This window comes from Rattus norvegicus, chromosome 2 (genome assembly GCF_036323735.1).
Source record: "Rattus norvegicus strain BN/NHsdMcwi chromosome 2, GRCr8, whole genome shotgun sequence".
Classification (NCBI taxonomy): Eukaryota; Metazoa; Chordata; class Mammalia; order Rodentia; family Muridae; genus Rattus; species Rattus norvegicus.
The window spans coordinates 79,916,843-79,936,545 of NC_086020.1; the positions used below are offsets into that span (position 1 = coordinate 79,916,843).

Sequence of the window (19,703 nt, forward strand, 5' to 3'; positions counted from 1 at the left end):
ATTTATTTGCACCTGAAAAGATGTCAGAGTTTCCATGGAAACATGAGTTATGCCTACAACAGCATGTTTTAGAACTTTCATATTATTTTTGTTGTTTTTAGTTTTTGAGTTATGCTCAATTTTGGAAGGTACTCTGCTGAATTCTTAAGCTAGAAAATATTTCTAAAGCCCGGTGTTTGGAGATCATTGATCTAAGAGTCACTTTTCTTGGAAGGAGCGTGGCGGGGTGGGGAGGGGGATGGGCTGCTGGGAATTCTCACTGTAATTTTGAGTAGAGTGCACACCTAGAATTTCAAACTGGTGAAAAATGTAAAACTAGGTATTTCAGTGGGCCAAGCTCCTCCTCTTCCTCTTTCTCCTCTTCCTCTCCCTTCTCCCCCTCCTCCTCCTTTCCAAAATTGGAAAGTTTTAAAAGTAAAGTGTCGTTTGTAAAGAATCGATCTTCTCTCCTTAAGTCTCTGGCTCTTCTCTGTAAAATTTGTCTGTTTATCTCTGTAGACCCCGGCTGTTCTCACCTCTAGGTAGAGAAGCTTCTTTTGTAGACCAGAGTCAGTTATGTGTCTTACAAGTACAAGAATTAGTGAGTGTTGAGGATTTGGTTCTGAGTGAGAGATACCATCATCATCAACCTTCCAGTCAAAGCTCAGGGAACATCTCAGAAGAAGAGGCAGACAGGATGTAAGGGCTGGAGGCAGGAGGAGGGCTGTGCAGGCTGGGGAGGAAGGCTGTGCAAGCTGGGGAGGAGGGCTATGCAGGCTGGGGAAGAGGGCTGTGCAGGCTGGGGAGGAGGGCTGTGAAGGCTGAGGAGGAAGGCTGTGTAGGCTGGGAAGGAGGGCTATGCAGGCTGAGGAGGGCTATGCAGGGTGAGGAGGGCTGTGCAGGCTGGGAAGGAGGGCTGTGCAGGCTGGGAAGGAGGGCTGTGCAGGCTGGGGAGGAGGGCTGTGCAGGCTGGGGAGGAGGGTTGTGCAGGCTGAGGAGGAGGGCTGTGCAGGCTAGGGAGGAGGGCTGTGCAGGCTGGGGAGGAGGGCTGTGCAGGCTGGGGAGGAGGGATTGCAGGTTTGGGGAGGAAGGCTGTGAAATGTTCTTTCTGGACATGACATGGCGATTGTGTACTTGAAGTTGGTTGCAGCTGTGGTTACCTATATAAGACCCATACAAAAATCAGGCTAGCCAGAATCCCAGCAAGAATGGGGGAGGAGCTTGTGAAATCCCACCCTAGCTGGAGAGCTATTGGCAATTGATAGCTATTGGAAGAGAATCTATTCTAGGCGTGGGGGTGGACACTGGTAGGTTGTCCATGTTCCAGTGGATGGCCCCACATTCATATACAAATAGAGAATACTAATTATTGAGTGCCTTTTTGGGGGGGGGGGAGAGGAGCCATGCAGTAAGGCAGATATGATCACATTTCATTGCATACACATATGGAATTCTTAAAGAATAAATTTTGAAAAACGCGTTAATTTGTTGATGAAAGTGATTCATCCATCTACCAAAGTAAGTGCATTCCCTCAGTTACTGGGACCCTCACACAGGCATGTGAAGGAAAGGCTGTTGTTCTGTGACTATCTTAGATGAGCATGTTCCCCTCCTCGCACCGCAGGAGTGAAAGACTTGATCCTGTGATGGAGTGAGCGAGGGCCAGGTCAGGATGACCCTGTGCAGATGCTGTAGTATCCTCAGCTGTGAGCAGTCCTGGCTGGAGAAGAGTTTTAGTCAGCTGTAGACCACAGGTCTGGCAGTGCTCTCCTAAGATTATATTGTACAGTGACACTGTAGTCATTCTATTTCCAGTTGCTTTATGTGAGTGTGTGTGTGTGAATGTGTGTGAGTGTGTGTGTGTGCGTGTGTGAGTGTGTGTGTGTGAGTGTGTGTGTGAATGTGTGTATGTCTGTCTGTGTGAGTGTGTGAGAGTGTGAGTGTGTGTGTGAGTGTGTGTGTGTGCGTGTGTGAGTGCGTGTGTGAGTGTGTGTGTGAATGTGTGTGTGTCTGTCTGTGTGAGTGTGTGAGAGTGTGTGTGAGTGTGAGTGTGTGTGAGTGTGTGTGTGAGTGTGTGTGTGTGAGAGTGTGTGTGAGTGTGAGTGTGTGTGAGTGTGTGTGTGAGTGTGTGTGTCTGTGTGAGTGTGTGAGAGTGTGTGTGAGTGTGAGTGTGTGTGAGTGTGAGAGAGTGTGTGTGTGAGTGTGTGTATGAGAGTGTGTGTGAGTGTGTGAGAGTGTGTGTGAGTGTGTGTGCCTGTGTGAGTATGTGTGTGTGAGTGTGTGTGTGAATGTGTGTGTGTCTGTCTGTGTGAGTGTGTGAGAGTGTGTGTGAGTGTGAGTGTGTGTGAGTGTGTGTGTGAGTGTGTGAGTGTGAGTGTGTGTATGAGAGTGTGTGTGAGTGTGTGAGAGTGTGCGTGTGTGCGTGCGTGTGTGTGCGTGCATGCGTGCGTGTGTGTGTGTGTGAATGTTCATGTAATTATATGTGTATGTGGAGGCCAGGAGTTGACGTTGGGTGTCTTCCACCATCTCTGTTCATTTTCCTTTTTCATACAAGCTCTTGAGCTGGATCTGAACTCTCTGATTCAGCTAGGCTGTCTGTCTAGAGAGCGCTCGGGACCCACCTTCTGCTGTGCTAGGTTCACAGGCATGTGCTACTTACTGTTTCTGGATTTTTATGTGGGTGATAGCGGTGAAACTCGTTGCCTAGCAAGCACTTTACTAACCAAGCCATCTTTCCAGACCATTCCCCTCCTCCATTTTCGAGACGAGGTCTTGGTTGGCCTTTAAATTTCAATGCTCCTGCCTCCTCTCTTGCTGAGATTACAGATGTGCACCACAGCTTCTGGCTGTATGCAGTGTTCACACAGTGACCAGATAGCTCAGTGGTGTAATTCTCAGAATATATTCCCTAGCCTTTTAATACTTTCTACAGTTCCATGAGCCAATAGGTAGGTAGGTATGTATGTAGGTAGGTAGGTACATACATACATACATACATACATACATACATACAAACATACATACATAGATGATAGATATAGATAGATAGATAGATACATACATACATACACACATAGATGATAGATATAGATAGATAGATAGATAGATAGATAGATACATACATACATACATACATACATACATACAGCAAGCCACAGAGTTTAAGGAACTCTGTTCGAGTACATAGCAGAGGGACATTGAAGAGTAGTCTTGCCCCAGAATTTGTGCTATCAACCAATAGTCTAAAGCAGTTTAAATTTCAATAACCACACACACCGTGGGGATTGTGCCTGGTCAATTCAGACAAAGAGAAAAGAGGGTTTGTGTTACAAAGGACCCCTGCAGAGCACGGGCTCTTAGCCCACCCACTTCTTTTGAGAGCAGTTATCTCAACTAGGAAACTGGAAAGGGTTTACATTCAGCCTTTCCATTGGCTTCCTGGAGCTCCTGATTTAAAGGATGCTGCCTGGGTGGCCTTCATCATTAAAGCTGGGAACCCCCATCCCTTTTCCTCTACCCCCTTTTTTCTTTTTCTTTTTTTCTTTTTTTTGTCCCTTTTTTTTCCTTGCGAGATTTTGCTGTAAAGCCCAGGCTGGCCTAAAAATCGCTATTTAACCCAGGCTGAGCTCAAATTCACTGTAGCCCAAGCTGGTCTCAAATCTGTAACCCTCCCTCCTCAGCCCCCAAAGTGCTGAGCTTATGGGTGTACCCCTAAGCCTCATTTTCTATTGCTTCAGATGACAACTGCTGTTTTATTTTAATCACGTTGATGTTGGGTTCTTGCTCAGGGACAGCTGATAACTTGTCAGTTGGTTCTTTTTTTTTTTTTTTCTTTTTTTTTTTCCGGAGCTGGGGACTGAACCCAGGGCCTTGCGCTTCCTAGGCAAGCGCTCTACCACTGAGCTAAATCCCCAACCAACTTGTCAGTTGGATACACCCACAATATCCTTCCCTTAAATCATCTTGTATTTCAGTGAGGTCTTCTTTGACAAGGCCATATTCCAAAATAGTAACGCAATGGCCAGTAATTTCGAAGGAAAATGAGGGGCCATGTCTGTTTGGATCTGGCACACCATAGATTAGACCGGGTGGTCCTCTATGCATGCACCTTACTTACAGACTAAAGCATACTGCCTGGGTTTGCTGCACATCCAACTTCATTTAGTCACTTCCTCTCGTGGTTCCTGGGGCTGGTCCTGCTTCTGAGGCACATCCTCAGCCCCTCCTTAAACTACCACCAATTCCACACTATTATTAATCTTAATAACATAATAAGAATAAATACAATTAATTATTAATACTTTTAAAAGGCCCCTGACCTGTGCGTTAGGCAGCAAGACAGAGCAGCAGAGCAGATGTGACCAGGGTCACCTCCTGAGAAGCTTACTGTTAGACTGCAGTTCTAAACCCTGGAACGAAACCCTCGAGAAAGAGAAAGTACTCATGGGAGAGAGCGTTGCATGGCCCAGACGCTAGACATGTGATTGGAGAACATAGCTTATTCAAACCATGCACAGATCCCTGCACTCTATCCAGGTTAGAAGGAGAGTAAGCTTACACAGCTCCTTCCCCCAGAGCCGCTGTACATTTCTTAAGGGCTTTCTTCTTGGGGAAGATCCATGTTGGTCACCACAAAGAAGGTGCCCTTTCTGAGCATGGACCTTGAGGGCCGTTTTTATTCGCTGATGATTCCCTATATTTGTTTCTAATTGCATTCATTTATTGTTTGGGCAAGGGGAGGAAGGGACAGCGCATGCCACAGCATGAGTGTTGGGGTCAGAGGTCAGTTTGCAGGCTCTCCACTTGCATCGTGAATGTACCAGGGATTGAATTCAGGTCTTCAAGCTCGGGGCTGGGTGCTCATCTCCACTGAGCCATCTCACCAGCCCTCACTGATCCATACTGTCAGTTATAATGAGGGAAGGCAGGGGAATTCAGAAAGATTCTAGCTAAGGACAGTGCTTAATACCAGACCTCACAATGACTCCAGGAAAAGTGTTTCAGTGTCTTCTCTCGGCCACTCTCTGATGGAGATGGGGGTGGGGCACATGGGGGAGAGGGGTCAGTAGTAGAAGTAAAGTGACCCACCCAAGATTGCATCATTCTCAGGCCTTGAATACAAGACAATCCACTGTCACCCTGCACTACACCATAATAGCCAGAAATACTCTTGTGAAGAGCTGCCCCATGCCCTCTTTGTTCTTCGGTCTCGGAACTCCGATTTCTAGAAATAATTCCATCAACTTATCAAAAGCTGAGTACGTTATGCAGTTAGAACTCAGCTTCTACCGAAAAATGTCAAAGTCCTACAAATATACTACAGACTCTGAGATAGGAAGGGAAAAAGTGTCAAATCCCCACTTTATAAATAAACTGCCAAATGCTTGGGTAGTGCGTTTGGGCAGGTTGCCCGCTCGCGTGTAGCGTGTCAGCAGGAGTGCGTTCCTAAAACCACTTCTGCTAGGCTGGCAGAGCACAGCCTTCACACGCCATACCGCGCATGTCTCAAGAACCAGCCTTTGGAAAGGAACCTCTTTGAGAATCAACTAAATAAGAAAAGCTGTTGCACACTCACCTGCAATCTTAGTGCCCACTAAGCTGAGGCAGGAGGATCAAGGGTTTGAGGCCAACCTGGACCCTATAGTGAGATCCTGTCTGAAAATGAGAGGGGGGAGGGGGAGGGAGAATAGCAGCTGGGGAGACTGTTGCATGTTTGTATTCTCTTGAGACCTGAGAAATTATATAAGCTGTCCTCTCGTACGTAGGGTGATAAGGTAGAATTCATAAGGTTAGTGTTTTTGACAGTTAATATCGTCATAACCGATGGATAACCAGCCAGGAGTACACCCACCTACCCATGAAAGTGATTCAGAGTACAAGGTGACCGGTTCCTACATCAGAGGACTGTCATTATGTGATTTACGGTCTTCGCTTGGCACCCTCTGGGTCTGAGAGGGACGCTTCTGCATCTAGCTATGATCTGCCTCGACTGCCAAGGAGTTGAGAGTGTTGCATGTGAAGCTTCCTATGCCTTGAGGATGTCCTTCAATGCATAAACTCACGGGACAAGAGTTCTCCTAATGCCAGGCCCGGTCAGAACTACAGTAATACCTATGGCTGGCCTCCGGGATCCTGCCGACTCCTGCTGTTTATGCACACCAGTCAGTCCAGAATAACCCAAGGTGGGCACAACGGGGTAGGACAGGGATAGGAAGGAAGGAACGTGTGCCCACCACCGCCTAAAGGAGGCCAAACCAAACATCTTTAAGCTGTGGGGGCAGGAAGTGGCTGAAAAGAAATTCCTTAATGGCTTGTGCTATGTAAACATTGTGGGTTGGGAGTGTGTGTGTATGTGTATGTGTGTGTCTTAGAGATAAAAATTGATGTCACTAACTTATGAAAATAACTGAGTGTAACAGAAATAGACAAATAGCAACAAACCCAATCAAGGAAGTGAGAAGCTGCCAGCAGCTCGGTGTTGGAGGCCTCTTGCCCCAGAGCACCTCCACTCTGCCACTTTCACCAGCTCTGTGCAGAGAAGAAGCCAAGCGGGCGCTAGTTAAGTATGGAGTTGATTCCCCTCTTTGCCTATAGCTTGTAGCCTTTTTAGCACTCAGAAGCCACTTGGTTTGAGGACAGCCTGGGCTATGTAACAAAACTCAACCGTAAGAACACAGGTGCCTGTCTCACTCTCAGTATTGGGGCTACGAGTACATCTCTCCATTTCTGGTCTTATCCTATAGATCCTGGGGACCAGGGATGCTAAGGATGTTGGTGTGGCAAGCACTTTACCAACTGAGCTATCTCTCCAGCCCAAATTAGTATTTTTGATTAAAAAGGAAAAAGGACTTGTTTGTTTTGTTTTATGTGTTCAAACATCTTACCTGCATGTGTGTAGGGGTGCCACATGCCATACGATGGTAGTCATATGGCCAAGGCATTAAACCTCTGGGGACTGTAGTTACAAACAAAGCAAAAGTCCTCTTTGTTTTGTGTGGATGCTGGGAGCCAAAACCAGGTCCTCTGAAAGAGCCACAAGCACTCTTAACCCTGAAACATCTCTCCACAGCCCCTCACACATTAGTATTTAAATGCTTGCTGGTCATTTATAAAAGTCAAGAAACAGTCTTTAAAAATGCTTCAGTTCCACTGCGATCATCCCATCTGAATTTTAGCGTCTACATTTCAGGTGAGTGTGATTAAAGTGGTCAGGGTCCATGCTTGCTGCGGGCACCTGTCTGACTGCTGAGGGAAGTGGCAGTATGACATCCAGCTCAGGAGACCTTGAGCAGCTACACGAAGCGCTGAGGAGGAAGGTGAAGGGGTTGTTGCCTCAGCTCTGAAGAGGACTTGCTGCTCGTCCAGAGGACTTGAGTTCCGTTCCCAGCACCCATGTCAAGCAGTTCACAACTGTCTGTGACTCCAGCTCTAGTGGGATCCATTCTGTGGGCACCTTAACTCAACATTTGCACACCCACGTGCAAAAACCTATGCCTACTCATAATTAAAAATAATAATAAAACTTCTAAAAATTACAGCGAGCCAGAAACTGGCAGAGCCAGAAACTGGCAGAGAGCCCACCATTAGATTCCCAAATGGATAGTTTAAAGTTTTCCTAGAATCATGTTTTGTTTCAGTCAGGTTACCTTCTTCAGAATGTGTCATTGGGTGGCATGGTCATTGTATGGACATCAGCTTGTACCTGGGCACACGTAGGCACTCCAGTTTACTATATAGCTAGGTATTGCACAGCCTGGCCTTTACATACACAGGCCTTTGTCTTGGGAAAATGTGTTAGGAGGCCTGTGACCGTATGGAAAGCATTTTGAATGTTTGGCACATAGTAAAAGGTGTTACCGTTACTAAAATATGCTTAAGTCATGATCTTCCCATATAAAGGAAGGAATGAAGAACGGCAGGGACTCTGGAGACCCAAGCACACTCCCTGCCGGAGCACACAATGCTGACCTCTTGGCACTTGTCTGTGAAAGGCTTCTTTCTCCTTTGTGCCACGGCTCCAGTCCGTGAGGTGACAAGGCCGCACACATACATCCAGGGTATTTTTAATCCCCTTGAATAGTTCTGCTATGTTCTGGGCCTCTGAGCCTTTCATCAGCCAGCTAGCAGGTTAGAGAAAAGTAAACTTCCTTGCCTTCTGTTTTCTATACAGACTCAATCCAGACACACTGGAGAACTGATGGTACAGTGAGTCCGTGCTGCTGGGAACAGCACCTTAGTTAATTTGTCGTGGGCTGAGTGGTTTGCCAAGAAAGCATAGTACTCCTGTGCATGGAAAAACACTTATCAGTGTGTACTTTATCATTCGGGTTTCTCTCCTTTGCTTATCAGGCTAACCAAGCGTACATTCAGTCAGTCTGCAAAATTGGCCTGGGTGTCTTACCCTCTGCTGTTAATAATTAAGGTCGCTTACATGGATCTGCAGTTAGTATTCTGGCCGTTTATGTTAATTAACCTGGTGGCACTGGTATTTGAAATGTAATTTAGTTTCGAAAAAAAAGATAAAACCTAAGTTTGTCAGTCCCCTGAGGATGGACGGTATAGGGGCTGACCTTTGAATTGGGCATTTCTCTAGGATGAGTCAGCTCACTGCAGATGGGATCTGTTCCACAGATTCGAGCCCCTTATATGGAGTTAAGAACTGTGTGGGAAGCACTGAGATTTACACAGAGGTCGGATGGAAAGGCCCCCTCTGTGTGCCAGCACAAAGAGCAGTGATCAGAGCGGCTGGAATTGCTGAGTCAGTAGACCTCGTGTGCCAGCGCCTGCCTGAGCTCTTTGAGCAAGCCACGGGACTCTTGAGAGTCACCTAGATGTTTGCAGCCCCACCTGCCACAATCAACCCAACGGCTTGGTATTCTCCACAGTGGCAGCCGAACAAGGAAAGCACCTTCATATTTGCTCTGTGGTCATCCACTTTCCATTTGGGCTTTACAGAAGCTTCAGAAACAGGAGAACTGTCCAATGTGCCTGTGACTGACATGCCCTGCCCACTCCAGGTCCGTCTTTGAGACTGTCCTCGTAGCTTCCAGCTGGCCTCCAGCTCACTATGTAGACTTAAACTGCTGTTCCTCTTCATACAGGCGTGCCCATGGCACCGGGCTTTGCGCGTGTGTTCTTTATCTCGTGTTCTTCAGCGTAGCCTCGGCTGAGTTGTGATGGCGAGAGTACTGGACTTTCATGGTTAGAAACTAGAGGCTTGGGATGTTGGTCTAATCTTCATCAGGCTAAGCTGAAGTGGGAGTCAGGGGAAAACACAGAAGCATCCAGGGCCCGTTCTTGGCTGGAGCAGCAATTCAGAACAGACCTTGGACTTGAGACTGCCTTCTTGGGAGCTGAGGGGCCTTTTATAACATATCACGGATTACACGGTCTCAAAACTGCAGGGCTCTCATTGTATTTATTAACTCCCGGGGTTTGGAAATGACCGCCCATTTCCGTGTTGTAGCGTATCGTTCCTGATACCGCACACTGCTTGGTTCTCTGGTAAAAAGGGCAGCTGCAGTTTGGAACTACTGTGGACGTGCATTATCAGACCCATTTAATTCAAATGTAGCTTAATCTTGTGAAATTACTTCTCCTATCTATCTCTATTAATGTCGGGCTGGGGAGTCGGGGAGACAGTTTGGTATCTGATGCCCTTTATGCTTCTAGTTCAGTTTTGATTTTGATTTCCAAACTGGACTGAGTTGTAAGTATGTAGCAAACAAATCATTTCTAGACTAGATCTACTTGGTAACCCTCTAACCTTTTCCCCTCTTTTTGTCTCTAAGAAGGAATCTAGAAAGGAAGCCAACTTGGAGTTGGGATAAAGTGCTTTTTATACAAGCATGAGGGTCAGGGTTCAAATCCCCAGAACCCTGCTACAAAGCCAGCTTCTAGGACAAAGAGAGACCTGTGGATCTGGTCAGTTAACCTGGCATTCACTGCAGTGACCAAGAGACCATGTCTGACAAGGTTGGAGGTAAAGGCTGACACGCATAGTTGTCTTTTAACCTTCACGTGCAGCACACTGAATACTGGTGTGTATGCATACATGTACACACACACATATGTACCTGCGTTTAAACAGACTGGGGAAATTCCATCTTTGTCACTTCTCAGTGTTGTGCTGTTTATATTGCATCTGAACGCCCTTGGAAGGTGGTTCTGCAGACATGTGGCATTGCCCTTCGTATTTATGGAGCCTGCTTTGCCCTGTGCTCCGGCCCCGCTGTTTGAGAGCCCGGATGACTCTTGGTCAGTGCGAGATATTCCTGCATACCACCCACTGGCTCAGCAGGTTCCTGTCCACCCGCTATTTATCCAGCCAACAAACACCACAGAGGAGGAGCGTGCTTAAATGTAGAAATGGCTTCTGACCCGTCCGAGGCCTCAAGCCCAAGTCATTTGTGAGTTGTGATCTCCAATTTGCTAAACAATAGCTACTTATTTTCTATCAGTCTCCCAATTACAGGATTATTTGTAAGATGGGCACCCACCCAAACCCCATGCTGCATTTTTCTTCTGCCATGTAACATTTGCATAGCAATTTATTCATTTTTTAAAACAGAGCCATTATCGCTGTTAGTCCCGGTGTCCTTTGGATAAAAGCATTGGTGCTTAAATGCCTTCAAAGCACTTAGGCCCAATAGGATAAACAACCCTAATATATTTCCTCATACTATAGTATCAATCATATAGACTCTGCTGTTGGACTATCCGGGCAGAGATTCCAGTCTGAAGTTCATATTTTGCTCTTTGCAACAACTACGGTCAATCCCGGGTGTGTAACTTGGAGTTCGCCTTTACTTACCATCGTAAAGTTATACGATGAAGTGATTAGCATGACTAAACCCAGATAACCTCAAATTAATCACAGCATTAGGCCCTCATAATGGCAGGTACATAGGGCGCATGGAAAGGGCAAAAGTAGTTCTCATGCCTTTCATGAACTCAGAGACCTGTGGCCGTGAATTCCCCGAGCCGGTGCAGCTTTTACCGCTGTGGTTCGTACCAGTGCTCTGCGCATACCAAACAGGCATGAGAAGTAAAGGCAGCCACCTTTTTAGACACAGGAAAGGGATTTTATAATAGCTGAATCCATGTCTGAGCAGATGGGCCCAGGGAGGGTCATCATGTGTCTCTGCTGTGTGCTATTTCTGAAGTGTGAAGGACTCGCTCTGCTCAGATGGCTGGGAAAACTGCCTCCCCCACGGAAGCATCTCATGTCCGGGTGTCCGACAGAAAGGCCAGATGCACCGCCCGTGAAAGCTAAAATTTTCTAGTCGAGGGGTTGGGGATTTAGCTCAGCGGTAGAGCACTTGCTTAACAAGCGCAAGGCCCTGGGTTCAGTTCCCAGCTCCAAAAGAAAGAAAAAAAAATTTCTAGTCGACATAATTTTAATAGTACCTTTTATTTAGCTTAAAGTATCTAAAATACTGCATTTCAGCAAGAATTCAAAATAAAATGATTGTGGAGATTGCCTCTTCTGTTTTTTTTTTTTAACTCTGTCTTTGAATCCCAATGTGTTTTTATGTGTAGCTTATAGAAGCTTACACAGAGGCTCTGCAGATGCTCAGCAGGTGCATGTGGCTGCTGGCATCTGCACTGGGCGGTACAGGCCTGAAGTTAATTCATTAGTTGACACTTCAGAATGAAGGAAGAAAGGGATCATGTGACATGTCCACTCACATGTCAAATAAATAAATAAATAAAAACCACCTCTTGAATAGCGAAATGTTGGCAGGCAGAACTTTCTAGAAAGAGAGAATAAATTAAAAATATTTATGATACTTATTCACCCCGTTTGAATGCTGTTACCCTGCAAAGTTGACTATTCTTGCAGAGGGGGGAAGAAGCAAGAAGGAGCTGGTTTAATGTTAGCCATTTCTTCAAGGAAATTAAAACTCTCCACCAGAGAGCCTTAATGTGAAGGAGCCCTCATTGCCTCGCTTACTGACTGGGTCTGGTGTTGCCAGAAGAATTGAACATTCTCCTTATCACCCAGCACTTTAAAGTCTGCTCACACTCAGCTGGAGACGTTTCTGTCCTTTCAGAGTTCCCCTGAGAATACTGAAGTTGCCCTGTGATCGTTGCAGAAAGTTAATGTTAGTTATTAGTTTAGTTTTTTCTTTTAACTTAAGCATGTGTGTGTTTGTGTTTATGTGTGTTTATGTGCATGTGTGCTCATGTATTCACAGAAGCCAGCTGAGAGTGTTGGATCCTGGAGCTAGAGTGGTGAGTGTTTGTGGACCACCGGGTATAGGGGCCAGGAACCTAGCTTGGGTCCTCTGGAAGAGCGGAGAGGGAGAGTGCTCTTAACCAGCCTCAGAGGGCATGGCCTGTGATCACATGTCGCCCTGGTGCCGTTTCTGAAGCTTCCCAGCCCTCGCCTGCAACCCACACTCACATATCAGAAATCACTGTTCATTCACAGCCACTGGATGCCGACTGGGCCTGCTTCCTTGAAGCTCCACTGGAGTCCAGACTACGTTTTGCCATTCCATTTTCATTGGAAAGGAATAAAAGTGAGGTGGTAACAAACCATCTTCCTGGCTGTACAAGAATGTGAACCCTCCTTTTTGGCAACCTTCAACTTTTTTTTTTTTTCTCTTTCTTTTTTTTTTTTTTCGGAGCTGGGGACTGAACCCAGGGCCTTGCGCTTGCTAGGCAAGCGCTCTGCCACTGAGCTAAATCCACAACCCCAACCTTCAACTTTCTTGCTGTTGGTTTTTTGACGTTTTGGTAGATGACTGACCCCCCCAGGGACTCATAGCAGAGACTTGCCTCAGAGTAAACTTGAAATGAATTTATCAGCCATATAATGTTGGCCTCTCATGCAGGCTTGGCAGACCTTGAAATGCAATACATTTATTGAATGGCAGTAACTGGTAGGTTTTTATATGATTGTAATCCCACCCTGGAGCGGATTTTCTTAAGGCTCTTAGAGCTGTGTTCACAGTGTTAGCTTCCTGTAACTATCCTGACCTGGCCTGACCTCAGAGTCCTCCTCCCAGTAAGTTTAGTGAAACTCCTCCCAGAATGCCCCTGGATTCTGATCCGGTGCCTCTGCCCTTGGACTTGCCTCCAAGAATCCCTCTGCCCTGCTGTCACCTATTAGCAACACTGAGCCCACTGGTCTCTTCACCCTTCTGTTTCCTGGATTCATCTGCCTCCTCTCCCCATCGTGGTAGAGTGTAACTTTACATGTTAATGGAATCCAAAGATCTATGATCCTTTAACAGGATGGTCCATAAGTGACACAGAAAGCTCATGTATAGTGTCTGTATATTTTATTGTACTGTATAATGGTAAACTCCTATGTCATCCCATTCTACAACCCAAACAGTACTGCTCTAGGTAGCCTTGCGTGAGCCCTACGCTGAGAATGGAAGCTCATGTGCAGAAAATTTATCGTTTATCGATATCATCATACAACATCATATTATACTTAAATCCAAGCTGAAAAACTGTCTGAGAAGTGCTATACACTGCTTACAAAATGCCAATTCTGCTGGCCATAATAGCATATATTTTTAATCCCTGCAAGAGGCAGGCTGACCTCTGTGAATGAGCCTGGTCTACATAGTCACTTGCAGGCTAGCCAGGTTTACACAGTTTACCGTCTCACCTTAAAAAAAAAATACTAATTCATCAAATTAATTTTTGATTAATCTCGCGGAGTGCTTATGTTTTGACTGAGTTTGGAATTGGTACACTTCTCCAGAAACTCAGATCATCTTAATTGACACCATGGAATGTGGCTAATAGGCAGCGCTCTCTCTCTCTCTCTCTCTCTCTCTCTCTCTCTCTCTCTCTCCACACACACACACACACACACACACACACACACACACACACACACACACGCGCTGGTGTTATATGCTGAGTTACAGTGGTTGAGTAGAGGTGAGGTTTCATGCATGGTTACTCCCTTTCTAAGTCACTCTCAGTGACTATGGAAAGCATCTCTCTGGCAGAAATACCCTTCCCACAGCACAGGTGACACGGGACTGCACTAGAATCCCAGTCAGTTGATTTCAACATGGAAAAGCTCTCCTTCCATGTAGCTGGGCCGCATTGGGAGAGCTGATTTCATCGGAGGGGTCCCAGGCAGGTATGGCTGCCTGGTTAGTGTATCGGCCTATTTCCTGTCCAGTTGACTTTGACTAATGTGCACTTGCCTTACAAATCACACAAACAAGGCTGAAGTATGGCATGTTGTGTGATTTCAGTATTTCCATTGTGGGAAGGTGATTGTAGGAACTCCCCAGAGTCTCCTCCTGAGACCACCTCAGCTTCTGGACCTTGGTACAGGCCCCTCCTCACCTGCCTTTTCCTCAAATCTCTGCTGCGGCGACTTGAGGGGGAAGATGCTTTCCATGTGTTTAAACCTCAATACATTTCTGTGTAATTGCTCTTTTGAATGGAGCATCTGACGATTTAAAGAAATTAGCTTTCTCCCGAAGCAAAATGAATTTAATTCGTGGTTAAAACCTCTGTTCAGGTATTGTCTACCACCTGTGGTATTGGACCACCATTTTCCATGGAGAGGTTTTATTTTCCTGTGAGAGAGTCAGGAGCTGGTTCATATCCATTAGAAAGGTGGCAATCTTGTGAAAGCCAGTGTGCATGGATGTGTTTGTATGAATGAGATGCCTTCTCCCCCTGCTTCTGCTGGAAATAAATAGATGGAACAGTATTAGGGACATAGACAGGGAGAGGCGAAGAGACCCGTCAGAGTGGATGCTGAGACAAGATACTACCAGAGTTCAATCCCTAGAACCCACATTTTAAAACTCCAGGTTGTGGGGTAGAGCAGTGCAGGGACATAGCTCAGAGGCCATCTGCTGTCCAGCTTGATGACCTGAGCTTGATCCCAGGGACTAACATGGTAGGAGAAGAAATCCAACTTCCACAGGTTGTCTGCTGATCTGTGTGTGTGTGTGTGTGTGTGTGTGTGTGTGTGTGTGTGTGTGTGTGTGTGTGTGTGTGCCCCACCCCCTCCAGGTGCACAGAATCCATTAGTATGATTAGTAATAACAAAACCAGCTGAGATGATGCAAACTCGTGATCCTAACCCTGGGGAGGTGGACAGGAAAGTGCCCGGTGATCCCTCACCAGTCTGTCAAATTCCAGGCTAGGGAGAGACCCCGTAGTCAAAGAAGGAAGAGATCCCTGAGGAACCAAGGCTGTCCTCTGCCCTACACACGCACAGGCACACATGCACAGGCACACACAAACCCACTTGCGTGCTCTCGCACCCATGCACACCTGCTTTGCATTGGTCTTTACATTTTTAAACTTTACCACTCCCACTGCTACAAACTGTTTGGTTTTGTTTGGTTTTTTAACACTGAACATTTGAGATCACCTCTGTCTGGTTGAAGCCTGCCTCAGCTGAATGCTGACATTGCAGGTCATGCAGCAATGTCTGTGACGTTGATGACTCTCTAGATAAGATGCCCTTGGAGGAGTAAGCAACATTCCAGTCTTTGACGTGTGTGAACCCAGACCGAGGAAGTGTAGCAGGTGTCATAGCCTCCTAAGCAGAGCCTGTCTTCCTGCTGCTTCCTCAGGGGTGAGATGCATGGGAAGATAGGGAGGCTGGGGGACGCAGCGTCTGTATCGAGATCTGGAAGGAGATCGACAGCACCCCAGACATGTTCCTGTGGTAGTGTAGACACACCTTTGCTCTTTCTTAAACGCTCCTCTGCCGTTCACTGTGAGCCGCTAGACACCACCCTTCCACTGTGTCCACTCCATGTCTGTTTTCACCCATGCTTGGGTTTACAGTCATTGGCACATTTTGTCTGTTGAAATATTTGAATTTAGAAAACCTCATGCCCTAGATTCATAAAAGAGGTGGTTTTATTTTGCTTTTGGATTTAGAACCCATACCTGATGAGAGCTCACAATAATACGTGTATTAACGATCCACAGAATCAAAAAGAGCCCCTCAGCCCATCTTTGTCACAACCCAAAAGAAAGCTTCTCTTTCCATATTGGACCGCATGTTAGCGTCACGTCAGGCAAAGCTCGTGGGAGGACGAAGTGTCACTGCCCTGCTCTTGGGTGGCTGAGACTCTGAGGTTTTCTTAGGAACAGACCGTCCTGTCACGGGCTCCACTGTGGGGACAGCCAGGTGGACTTGAAGGGAGCATTCAGAAAGAGTGGGGCCTCCGAAAATAACAAAGCTCTGATAAAAGGTGTTTGTGAGGGCTGCAGCTTTCTTCCCGTTTCCATGGCGTTCTGCCTTCTCACCTGAGTTAGTGTCTAGCCCCGTCACCTGGTGGGGAGCCAGAGCTAGAGGGAAAACTTCCGTGGGGTTTGGTAACCTAGGGATCCTGCAAATGATCCAAGGGATAACTGTCTGAGGTCAGCTAGTATACTGCCTGACTGTAGCTCCTATCACTGGCATTTCTCTTCTGATTTGTTTTTAATTATATATATGGGGGCGTGGGGTTGGTATGAGCATATGACAGAAGGTATCTGTGAAGGAGGCCAGAAGCATGGGAGCTCCCTGGAGCTGGAGTTACAGGTATTTATGAGATGCCCACCCACCGTGGGTGCTGGAGACTGTAAAAACAGAAGTCGTTCATTCTTAACCACTGAGCCATCTCTCTGGCCCCTGGAATCTGCCTTCTGTTCACATAGGGAAGCTCTGGCCATATGTGTTACCTCTGTGACTCCTCTGAATGTGCATTTGGGCCCAGAATGACTGTTTAGTAGTCAACTGAACTCAGTATCCTCCCCCCCCCCCCAGGAAACTCGGGTGACATTTTATATGAGAAATCTGCACACTGTTTCTGCTTGAATTCTCTATGCACATATATGTCTGAGGGCCTGTTTCTAATAACCTTTGTATCATCTGAAATTATACCTATGCACTGAAAAATGGCCTGCGCTAATAAGGACCTATGTAATCCCATACAGATAGGACCAGGATGATTATGTGGAATAAAAACCAGATCAGTACTAAGCTGATACCGTTCCTGTAGGCAGCACTTGGTTCTGTAGTTAAGTGAGTTTGTTGTAGCAAGTCTCTTTCTTGGTACACTGCCAGTTACTTGAGAATAGAATTGTACTAAAGAAGAGTTCAGGGGAAAAATGACTAGTATTTAAGGATGACCTCATTCAGGACTATTGTGGAGTTGCCCAGGTAATTCCAGTGGGATATTTAACTCCAAAGGCAAAGAGGAGGCAGGATTCATAGTCAAGGAGCAGAGTGATGAGTAGGTAGGTGGCCTGGACTTGCTGGGAGATACTCCCTGAGCAGGAGCTGCTTGCTAAGCCAACATGGATGGTCTGAAGGTGGCCATTGGCAGAATGGTAAAGGGTGAGGAACTTGGCCAGATGTCACGGGTCAATGGCTCTAGGGTTCCATCAGGATTTTTGTTATAATTAGGGTAGCCGGGCTGAAGGTGGCATCCTGGAGTATGTAGGCAAGAGGGTCTCAAGTTTGGTCAGTGAGGTCTTTGTCCCCTAAAAGCTTGAAGACCACAATGTGGTCAGCATTTAAAATATCATTTGGGCAGGTCCTGCAAACGTCTGTGTGTGGCATTCCGGATCAAGAGGCACTGCTGGACTCTATGGTCTTGGGCAAGGAACCCAGGGGCCGTGAGAGATACAACACAGGCAGTGGGTGAGGCTGGAGAACACAGTCCATCGATGGGCTTCGGAGTGACAAGAGCATACAGTGGCGGAGACAAACAGTTCATTAACCTGAGCAAAGAATGGGGCGCTGCAGAAGATGGCCCCTTAGGAAAGATTCGCCTCAACTTTGACACTCGAGTTGCTTTTATCTAGGGGAAGAAAACCAAGTAAGTTTGCATTCTCGTTTTACTTTAAGGAAACATTAAACAAAAACCTGTTTTCCCTTATTAATATTCAAGCTTTGTGAGGCCCTTTGTATATATTTTACAGGCAAATATTCTCAATCAAACAATATTTTCACGATCACATCCCTAAAACTACCTGTAAGAATAAACAAGGGAAGAAGGAACTTTCAGGGAGTATTCGACCTTGACTCCAGTACCTCTAGTGGGCCACAATGCTGTCATTCTTTTCCTTGTTGTCTTTAGGCCTGGAAGGACTATGAACACAGGAAGAAACTGAGTTAGGATGGATCATATTTAATTAACATAGCTCTAATGAAAGTGAAGGTCTGTTCTAAGCCGGGGGCCTGGTTGCACCAGTAGCTGCCTTGGTGTTTAGGTTGGGAAAGGATTTAAACTGCCCAGGCATTTGTTTTTTCAGTAAACAGGAACTTAAGAGAAAACAGCCTAGGTCCTCCTTGACCAGACCCTGGGAATGTGAAAAAGAGGTTTACCGTTGGTTCCTTTTGAAATTAAAAAAAAAAAAATGTATCAGAATGCTAGAGAGATGGCAGTGTACTGGGTTGGAAGTCAAACTTCTCTTTGTTACTCTATCACTCAAGGTTAATTGTTCCCTTGTCTTTGGGGACTGTGCATAACACAATTAGAACATTGTTAAGCTGTTGTTCCAATGGTACACACCCACAAGGCAATTCAAAAGGGCCTACAATGTACTGAGATTTCTGTGAGCTGAAGCCAGCAATCCTGCCTCCCACAGCAATTGCACGAAGAGCCTTCCTTCAGAGTGTGCGATGTGTCTGAGAGGCCAGCAGAGTTGTCAGAGGGGAACCCTAGGCCTAGCCTCAGACCGTGGGGCTTCCTTCACCTTCCTTTGTCTTGTGTGTGCACATGTGCACCAAGTGCCTGAGTCACACTGGTAGGGTTGTAACTCTTTAAAGCCAGGTGTCTATTCTGTTACCAGCCATAGTAAAGTGTTCAGAATGTAATTCTGGAAGCTTGGGGCATGGGAGTTAGCTCATCTGGAAGGCTGCGTAGGCTCCACAGGAGAGGTCATGGCCTGTCCTTACACAAACATGATTTATCACTCGCTCTTTATAATCCATTTGTTTCCCGCCTACTTTCTTCACCTCGGGGTGCCCTGATGAAATCATAATTCTCTGTGAAGTGGCCTTCTGTCGCCATGGAAATGAGAGTATTGAATCTACAGTGTTACGAATGCGGCGTCCTTCCCAGTAGGGGCAGGTGAAGAAGAGGCCAACACGGCATGAGGACAATCTGAAAGGTTTTAGTTCATCCTGGGTTTTTTATTTTTCTCTCATTGCAGAAAATTAAATTTAAATGTTCATCCTGAAGTAATTCCTTAGAAGATTCAGAGAGGAAAGTAAAGATTAAGCATGAAGGGCTTTTTGTCTGTTTTCATTTTTAGAGTCAGAGGGGGGGAATCCTGAATTCCAGAAATAATGTGCTAAGTGGCCGAGTACGGTACTCGGTTGATGCCGTGAGCCCTGTCACTGGGGGCTCTGCCCTTGACTCCACACAAGTTAGTTCTGAACTTAGTGCCTTTGTGTTTGTCTGTGCTCATCGAGGCTGCGTTTCATGCTTGGCCTTTAATGAATTAATGATGTTATGCTTTCATAACAGAACCCCTTCCCCCTGAAATTCACAATCAGCTGTTCTTTCCTTTAGAGATTTAGAAGCTGTTGTGGTGCAGGAAATCGGAGTAGCGGGCTCTGCGTTAGAGGGTGAACTGATCCACGCCCTCGGCTCGACTTGGGCTGGCATCCCAAACCCACTTCCTGTGAGGGCTCCTTTGCCAGCTAAAATCTTGGTTTCAGATCTTAATTCTGTTTTGGCGTTGGGAGTCCAGTGCCCACTCTAGAGTCACAC

At 46.3% G+C, this 19,703-nt stretch overlaps 1 protein-coding gene across 4 annotated transcripts in view; it reads left to right on the forward strand.

Moving 5' to 3' along the window:
* Nucleotides 1-19,703, forward strand: part of Ankh (ANKH inorganic pyrophosphate transport regulator) — a 127,873-nt gene that overhangs the window by 33,493 nt on the left and 74,677 nt on the right. The window lies entirely within an intron of this gene.